The following is a 9,312-nucleotide window of genomic DNA, read 5'->3' on the forward strand; positions in this document are numbered from 1 at the left end:
CGGGGCCTCGTTTCTCTCGCTCCGAATTCCCTGGAGCTGGGAAATCGCAATTTTTTGTGTCGCCAAATATCGTACGAACGTCACGAACCTTCCACACGCTTTTCCAGCAGATTTGCTCGTGCACCAAAAAAAGTCAAAATCTTTTACACATAGACCCCATCAAACGGTAGAAATTGGCCGGGATTGCTCTCATGTGCGTTACGGGGCCTCGTTTCTCTTGCTCCGAATTCCCTCGAGCTGGCAAAACGCTCATTTTAGTGTCGCCAAATAACTTTCACAGGCTTTTCCAGCACACATAGACCCCATCAAACGGTAGAAATTGGCCGGGATTGCTCTCATGTGCGTTACGGGGCCTCGTTTCTCTCGCTCCGAATTCCCTGGAGCTGGCAAAACGCTCATTTTAGTGTCGCCAAATATCGTATGAACGTCACGAACCTTCCACACGCTTTTCCAGCAGATTTGCTCGTGCACCAAAAAAAGTCAAAATCTTTTACACATAGACCCCATCAAACGGTAGAAATTGGCCGGGATTGCTCTCATGTGCGTTACGGGGCCTCGTTTCTCTCGCTCCGAATTCCCTGAAGCTGGGAAATCGCAATTTTTTGTGTCGCCAAATATCGTACGAACGTCACGAACCTTCCACACGCTTTTCCAGCAGATTTGCTCGTGCACCAAAAAAAGTCAAAATCTTTTACACATAGACCCCATCAAACGGTAGAAATTGGCCGGGATTGCTCTCATGTGCGTTACGGGGCCTCGTTTCTCTCGCTCCGAATTCCCTCGAGCTGGGAAATCGCAATTTTTTGAGTCGCCAAATATCGTACGAACGTCACGAACCTTCCACAGGCTTTTCCAGCAGATTTGCTCGTGCACCAAAAAAAGTCAAAATCTTTTACACATAGACCCCATCAAACGGTAGAAATTGGCCGGGATTGCTCTCATGTGCGTTACGGGGCCTCGTTTCTCTCGCTCCGAATTCTCTGAAGCTGGGAAATCGCAATTTTTTGCGTCGCCAAATATCGTACGAACGTCACGAACCTTCCACACGCTTTTCCAGCAGATTTGCTCGTGCACCAAAAAAAGTCAAAATCTTTTACACATAGACCCCATCAAACGGTAGAAATTGGCCGGGATTGCTCTCATGTGCGTTACGGGGCCTCGTATCTCTCGCTCCGAATTCCCTCGAGCTGGCAAAACGCTCATTTTAGTGTCGCCAAATAACTTCCACAGGCTTTTCCAGCACACATAGACCCCATCAAACGGTAGAAATTGGCCGGGATTGCTCTCATGTGCGTTACGGGGCCTCGTTTCTCTCGCTCCGAATTCCCTGAAGCTGGGAAATCGCAATTTTTTGTGTCGCCAAATATCGTACGAACGTCACGAACCTTCCACACGCTTTTCCAGCAGATTTGCTCGTGCACCAAAAAAAGTCAAAATCTTTTACACATAGACCCCATCAAACGGTAGAAATTGGCCGGGATTGCTCTCATGTGCGTTACGGGGCCTCGTTTCTCTCGCTCCGAATTCCCTGGAGCTGGCAAAACGCTCATTTTAGTGTCGCCAAATATCGTCCTAACGTCACGAAACTTCCACACGCTTTTCCAGCAGATTTGCTCGTGCACCAAAAAAAGTCAAAATTTTTACACATAGACCCCATTAAACGGGAGAAATTGGCCGGGATTGCTCTCATGTGCGTTACGGGGCCTCGTTTCTCTCGCTCCGAATTCCTGAAGCTGGGAAATCGCAATTTTTTGTGTCGCCAAATATCGTATGAACGTCACGAACCTTCCACACGCTTTTCCAGCAGATTTGCTCGTGCACCAAAAAAAGCCAAAATCTTTTACACATAGACCCCATCAAACGGTAGAAATTGGCCGGGATTGCTCTCATGTGCGTTACGGGGCCTCGTTTCTCTCGCTCCGAATTCCCTGAAGCTGGGAAATCGCAATTTTTTGTGTCGCCAAATATCGTACGAACGTCACGAACCTTCCACACGCTTTTCCAGCAGATTTGCTCGTGCACCAAAAAAAGTCAAAATCTTTTACACATAGACCCCATCAAACGGTAGAAATTGGCCGGGATTGCTCTCATGTGCGTTACGGGGCCTCGTTTCTCTCGCTCCGAATTCCCTGGAGCTGGGAAATCGCAATTTTTTGTGTCGCCAAATATCGTACGAACGTCACGAACCTTCCACAGGCTTTTCCAGCAGATTTGCTCGTGCACCAAAAAAAGTCAAAATCTTTTACACATAGACCCCATCAAACGGTAGAAATTGGCCGGGATTGCTCTCATGTGCGTTACGGGGCCTCGTTTCTCTCGCTCCGAATTCCCTGGAGCTGGGAAATCGCAATTTTTTGTGTCGCCAAATATCGTACGAACGTCACGAACCTTTGTTGTATATGTTGGGTATCGAAATTTGTAATGTTGTATGCGTGCGTGGGTGAAATTATTATGTTGTATATGTGGGTTATGAATATTCAGTGAAAATAATAATAATTAAATGAAATCTGGCCAAATGTGTAATTATCCGGAAATATGTTAATTTATGTAATTATGCACATTTTAATTATGCCAATTCGAGAGGTAATCGTATTAATTATGCGAGTGGGTGTAATTATGATAATGCAAGTCGTTATGATAACCAGACCCCGCCTCGGTGACGAGGGTGGGTTATGATCGGAATAAGGCAATTAATCGTATGCGGTTATGCAGGTGTGGTGTAAGTATGCAAGATTAACTCAGATTAACTCGGCATCGTTGTCTAGGTTCGTCTCATTCTCGCTTTAACATTCCCAGAGTGTGTATTCGTGGTTATATTTAGGTCCCCGGTTCACCCCGTTATCGCTTTAACATTTACTGAGTATGTATTAGTGTGTTTATTAAGGTCACCAAGTTCAGATCTCAACGCAGAAGCAGATCTTATGCATAGATTTCAGGAAAGAATCACACAACCACTTCTGTATTGATCAATTTATTACTAATTCAACCTTAACTATGATATAGTATGCGAACTCTCAATCCCGGAACGTCAACACGGCATCAATACAGTATCATCAACGATTGTCTGATTTCACTTTGACAACGGCACATGGATCCCGCATAACGCGATGGTTGTTAGTGAGAGAGAGAGTCGTTAAAATATGCAAATACTATGCTAAGGAAACCTTAACGTTAATGAATGATTATACTCAATATTGTTCACGCAGTACCGCACTCCTTATTGATCATACGCAACCCTTATCACGTTGTTAGCACCTTGGGTCACGGGACAGTTGAATATTCTGTAGAGGATGCGAGTACGTGCGGCGATTATGACTGAACGATACTTGAAAGATTATACGGCGATAAAAAAAACACAATCAAAAACAGTTATTATTCTTAAAGGCACCAATCTCAACAGATACATCGGCAGGTTATCTGACAACAGAACGGCTCGGAGTAAGGGCCTGCGACGGTGCTCCTTTTCCGAAGATCGTTATCTTATACCAAGTTTACTAATTGGGGACCAGATCACCTGATAAGGACCCGGTGGGCCACCACTCCCCACGTGAGCGTGGCTCGGCGGAAGGAGGTGCCAAGAATCAGTTCGTATTGATGGATCTGTTGGGAATTTATGCGATTAAGAGTACAGCCCACTAAATTTTAAAGATAAAAATTACGAATACTCTTATAAACGACGGATGGCCATCACTCGGTCTCGTTGTGATGCCTTCCCAGCCACGGATGGCTTATGGGTTCGAGTGTGTTTGAGTGGTAAGAGTTGTCTTGAATAGTCAGTGTTCGGAGTCGATTCTTTACGTCAAACAGACGCCTGGTGGTCGTGTGGTGAGGGGGCGGTGCGCGTCATACGTATCAGTCGCTCCCCTGTCACCGTGGTGAACTGTGTCGCAGTTCGGAACCCGGTCGGTAGGTGGCGCCCACAACCCGCTCGCAGCGCGCAGCGCTGGGTCGTCGCCAAACCGCGACGCTCACCACTCCGGCGGCAGCAGAGACCTCCGACTCGGCAGAGGTTGACGAGCTGAAGATGAGTCGAGCCGACCCGCTGGTCGCACTCGCTCCTGAGCCGACCCTCCCGGTCGAGCTCGCTCCTGAGCCGACCCTCCCGGTCGAGCTCGCTCCTGAGCCGACCCGCTGGTCGCACTCCTGAGTCGACCCTCTGGTCGCACTCCTGAGTGGACCCGCTGGTCGCACTCCTGAGTGGACCCACTGGTCGCACTAGTTTCCAATGCTCAGGATCCTTCCCTTTATGCCGAAAAATCCCCTTGGATCCCGCCCACAAGGCGGGACTTCTTTCGATTTTTGCTGTGTCAGGATCTGTCCGTAGGCAGGTGTGTCCATGTGTGTGTCCGTACGTCCGTATGTCCTTGTGTGCATCACCCACGGTATATTCCGTTGTCACACTCCCTCCATAAACCCACGAGCAAACAATCAGATGTTACAAATTGCCTCGAGGTCGTCTCTCTGTCTGGGTGCAATATTATCTCTTGTCTGGCCTTCTTCATGAACCCAAAACACAGACGTTACAAATGTCTCATAGGCGTCTTTGTTCGCACAACCTGGAGGGAGGGGCAACGCTCTCTCCGACCCGGCGCACAAAGAAATGGTTAAAAGTTTTAAGTTAACATTTGTCCCTTACTATTTCACAGTTATGATTCTGTATGTAACCTAAGGTCTGTCGTTTCCCATCGTGGTGCTTGACTCCAGTGGAGGTGTTTCCCCGAGCGTATACACTCCTATCCCGCGCTGCGGGGATACAAAGACGGCCGGGATCTCCCTTTCTCTCCGACCCTGGGTTTAACATCGTTTTTTATTATGTATTTATATTCGACCTGGTGGTGATTCATCCCGTTATCCTGGCTTTTCATAAGTTTTACTTTGTCTTTTCATGCATATGCTTATTATTATTAACTTATTTCCGATATCTTAGGTCAAGGGGTAAGCTTCTTGATCCTAGGAATTCGTATTCCTTGGTGTCTGCATGGTTATATAAGCGGAATATAGTTTACGGTGAATAGCGTTAACATTGATGTTATGTCCGATATTATGTATTGTGATGTCTTTAACTTAACTTGTTTGTCAGAGCTTTACTGACACGAAGTTGCATTTCATAGCCCCGCAGTCTTTGCCCCACCCTATCTCTGCTCGTCGTTGTTGTTGCCGTCCAGCTGGCCGTTAACTCAAGGCCTCATTAATTTCCGTCACTCCTTGTAGGTGAGGGCGGTTGAACCTTGGAGTCAGTTCTGGTTTTTGTCTGCCTGCTTCTTCTTGTGTCCCCTGACCCCGGGAGTTATTATTCCTACTTTATGGCCTGTCGAAGCTCGACTCGCTGTTGCTGGCCTGGTGTCGTTCCCGGCTTTTTGCTTACGTTTGCAGTTCGCCGTGCTCTTAATTTCCTTCCCTCTTCAACCTTATATCGACTATTCGCTCCTGTCTGGGTGCGATTCAATTTTGACTTAGGAAGGTTCTGATTGTCATATGCTTCGGGTCGAGTTGTATAGAAAGTATTAAAGTATGGAAATAACATTTCATATTGACTTAATGATGGTGATGGTTCAGTAGGCGTAACTTGTGGCCTGGTTTAATTGGAGTGGGTGTGAATATCAATAACTTTAGCCTACCCTGTTGTTAAATTCCGACTTTAACGTTACTTTAATAGCAATACAGAATAATTGAGCTTTTTGTCTTAACTAGGCGAATGCGAACTTCTGGTGACCCCCGCAGCCTTGTTATTCAGCTGGGTCTTGCCCGCCTTGAGAGATATACAACACTCTTTTAAATCAGCTCACTCCCCTGTGCACACAGCCTTGAGCTGACCCACTTATTCCTTGGCCTTCTTGGGTTTATCTTTGTTTCCTCAGCTGCAGGAGGACAAGGCGTACTTCTACCTCCCTTTCTGTGTGCACGTGTTCTAACTAGCTCGGAATCCCTGAACACACAATCAGTGATGATTCCTGGCTTTCTGTGGTTGTGATTTAGACAAAGGCGCCTCTGTTTTCTTCCATTGCCTTTGAGTCGACACTGCCCTATTATTTGCCCATGTGCTGAGGTCATAGAATTCGTTTTGACTTCAGTAATATTAACATTCAGTATTGGATTAGCAAATGGGCAATGGTTCATTGATGTAGCTCGCAGCCTGGTCTCCAATTTGAGCGAGCGCGAGGATCGATAATTTAGCCTACTCTGTTGTTGAATTACGAATTTTGACGTTACTTTAAAACCATGCAGGATAGTTGGGCTTTTTGCCTTAACTATGTCTGGCTGACACTCCCACTGTCTCTGCCGCCTGCACGGGTGACATGTGCCCGTTCATCAGGCCTTATCTTCCCTTGAAGCAAGGTTGCAAATTCTGCCATCCTAGCCCTCCTCCAGTTCATTACTTAACAACACCTGGTGTTTTGCAGTTTGGTGCGCTTTGGTGTGTTCCACTCATTAAAAAAACAAGTAAAAAGATAATATATAAAAATCTCAATTTGGAAGAAGGGTTAGGATACAACACCTTCCACACGCTTTTTCCAGCAGATTTGCTCGTGCACCAAAAAAAGTCAAAATCTTTTACACATAGACCCCATCAAACGGTAGAAATTGGCCGGGATTGCTCTCATGTGCGTTACGGGGCCTCGTTTCTCTCGCTCCGAATTCCCTGAAGCTGGGAAATCGCAATTTTTTGTGTCGCCAAATATCGTACGAACGTCACGAACCTTCCACACGCTTTTCCAGCAGATTTGCTCGTGCACCAAAAAAAGTCAAAATCTTTTACACATAGACCCCATCAAACGGTAGAAATTGGCCGGGATTGCTCTCATGTGCGTTACGGGGCCTCGTTTCTCTCGCTCCGAATTCCCTCGAGCTGGGAAATCGCAATTTTTTGTGTCGCCAAATATCGTACGAACGTCACGAACCTTCCACAGGCTTTTCCAGCAGATTTGCTCGTGCACCAAAAAAAGTCAAAATCTTTTACACATAGACCCCATCAAACGGTAGAAATTGGCCGGGATTGCTCTCATGTGCGTTACGGGGCCTCGTTTCTCTCGCTCCGAATTCCCTGAAGCTGGGAAATCGCAATTTTTTGTGTCGCCAAATATCGTACGAACGTCACGAACCTTCCACACGCTTTTCCAGCAGATTTGCTCGTGCACCAAAAAAAGTCAAAATCTTTTACACATAGACCCCATCAAACGGTAGAAATTGGCCGGGATTGCTCTCATGTGCGTTACGGGGCCTCGTATCTCTCGCTCCGAATTCCCTCGAGCTGGCAAAACGCTCATTTTAGTGTCGCCAAATAACTTCCACAGGCTTTTCCAGCACACATAGACCCCATCAAACGGTAGAAATTGGCCGGGATTGCTCTCATGTGCGTTACGGGGCCTCGTTTCTCTCGCTCCGAATTCCCTGAGCTGGGAAATCGCAATTTTTTGTGTCGCCAAATATCGTACGAACGTCACGAACCTTCCACACGCTTTTCCAGCAGATTTGCTCGTGCACCAAAAAAAGTCAAAATCTTTTACACTTAGACCCCATCAAACGGTAGAAATTGGCCGGGATTGCTCTCATGTGCGTTACGGGGCCTCGTTTCTCTCGCTCCGAATTCCCTCGAGCTGGGAAATCGCAATTTTTTGTGTCGCCAAATATCGTACGAACGTCACGAACCTTTGTTGTATATGTTGGGTATCGAAATTTGTTATGTTGTATGCGTGCGTGGGTGAAATTATTATGTTGTATATGTGGGTTATGAATATTCAGTGAAAATAATAATAATTAAATGAAATCTGGCCAAATGTGTAATTATCCGGAAATATGTTAATTTATGTAATTATGCACATTTTAATTATGCCAATTCGAGAGGTAATCGTATTAATTATGCGAGTGGGTGTAATTATGATAATGCAAGTCGTTATGATAACCAGACCCCGCCTCGGTGACGAGGGTGGGTTATGATCGGAATAAGGCAATTAATCGTATGCGGTTATGCAGGTGTGGTGTAAGTATGCAAGATTAACTCAGATTAACTCGGCATCGTTGTCTAGGTTCGTCTCATTCTCGCTTTAACATTCCCAGAGTGTGTATTCGTGGTTATATTTAGGTCCCCGGTTCACCCCGTTATCGCTTTAACATTTACTGAGTATGTATTAGTGTGTTTATTAAGGTCACCAAGTTCAGATCTCAACGCAGAAGCAGATCTTATGCATAGATTTCAGGAAAGAATCACACAACCACTTCTGTATTGATCAATTTATTACTAATTCAACCTTAACTATGATATAGTATGCGAACTCTCAATCCCGGAACGTCAACACGGCATCAATACAGTATCATCAACGATTGTCTGATTTCACTTTGACAACGGCACATGGATCCCGCATAACGCGATGGTTGTTAGTGAGAGAGAGAGTCGTTAAAATATGCAAATACTATGCTAAGGAAACCTTAACGTTAATGAATGATTATACTCAATATTGTTCACGCAGTACCACACTCCTTATTGATCATACGCAACCCTTATCACGTTGTTAGCACCTTGGGTCACGGGACAGTTGAATATTCTGTAGAGGATGCGAGTACGTGCGGCGATTATGACTGAACGATACTTGAAAGATTATACGGCGATAAAAAAAACACAATCAAAAACAGTTATTATTCTTAAAGGCACCAATCTCAACAGATACATCGGCAGGTTATCTGACAACAGAACGGCTCGGAGTAAGGGCCTGCGACGGTGCTCCTTTTCCGAAGATCGTTATCTTATACCAAGTTTACTAATTGGGGACCAGATCACCTGATAAGGACCCGGTGGGCCACCACTCCCCACGTGAGCGTGGCTCGGCGGAAAGAGGTGCCAAGAATCAGTTCGTATTGATGGATCTGTTGGGAATTTATGCGATTAAGAGTACAGCCCACTAAATTTTAAAGATAAAAATTACGAATACTCTTATAAACGACGGATGGCCATCACTCGGTCTCGTTGTGATGCCTTCCCAGCCACGGATGGCTTATGGGTTCGAGTGTGTTTGAGTGGTAAGAGTTGTCTTGAATAGTCAGTGTTCGGAGTCGATTCTTTACGTCAAACAGACGCCTGGTGGTCGTGTGGTGAGGGGGCGGTGCGCGTCATACGTATCAGTCGCTCCCCTGTCACCGTGGTGAACTGTGTCGCAGTTCGGAACCCGGTCGGTAGGTGGCGCCCACAACCCGCTCGCAGCGCGCAGCGCTGGGTCGTCGCCAAACCGCGACGCTCACCACTCCGGCGGCAGCAGAGACCTCCGACTCGGCAGAGGTTGACGAGCTGAAGATGAGTCGAGCCGACCCGCTGGTCGCACT

The sequence above is a fragment of the Lethenteron reissneri genome, unplaced genomic scaffold, assembly GCF_015708825.2.
Source record: "Lethenteron reissneri isolate LAM-NWPU_2019-01 unplaced genomic scaffold, ASM1570882v1 scaffold_111, whole genome shotgun sequence".
Taxonomy (NCBI): Eukaryota; Metazoa; Chordata; class Hyperoartia; order Petromyzontiformes; family Petromyzontidae; genus Lethenteron; species Lethenteron reissneri.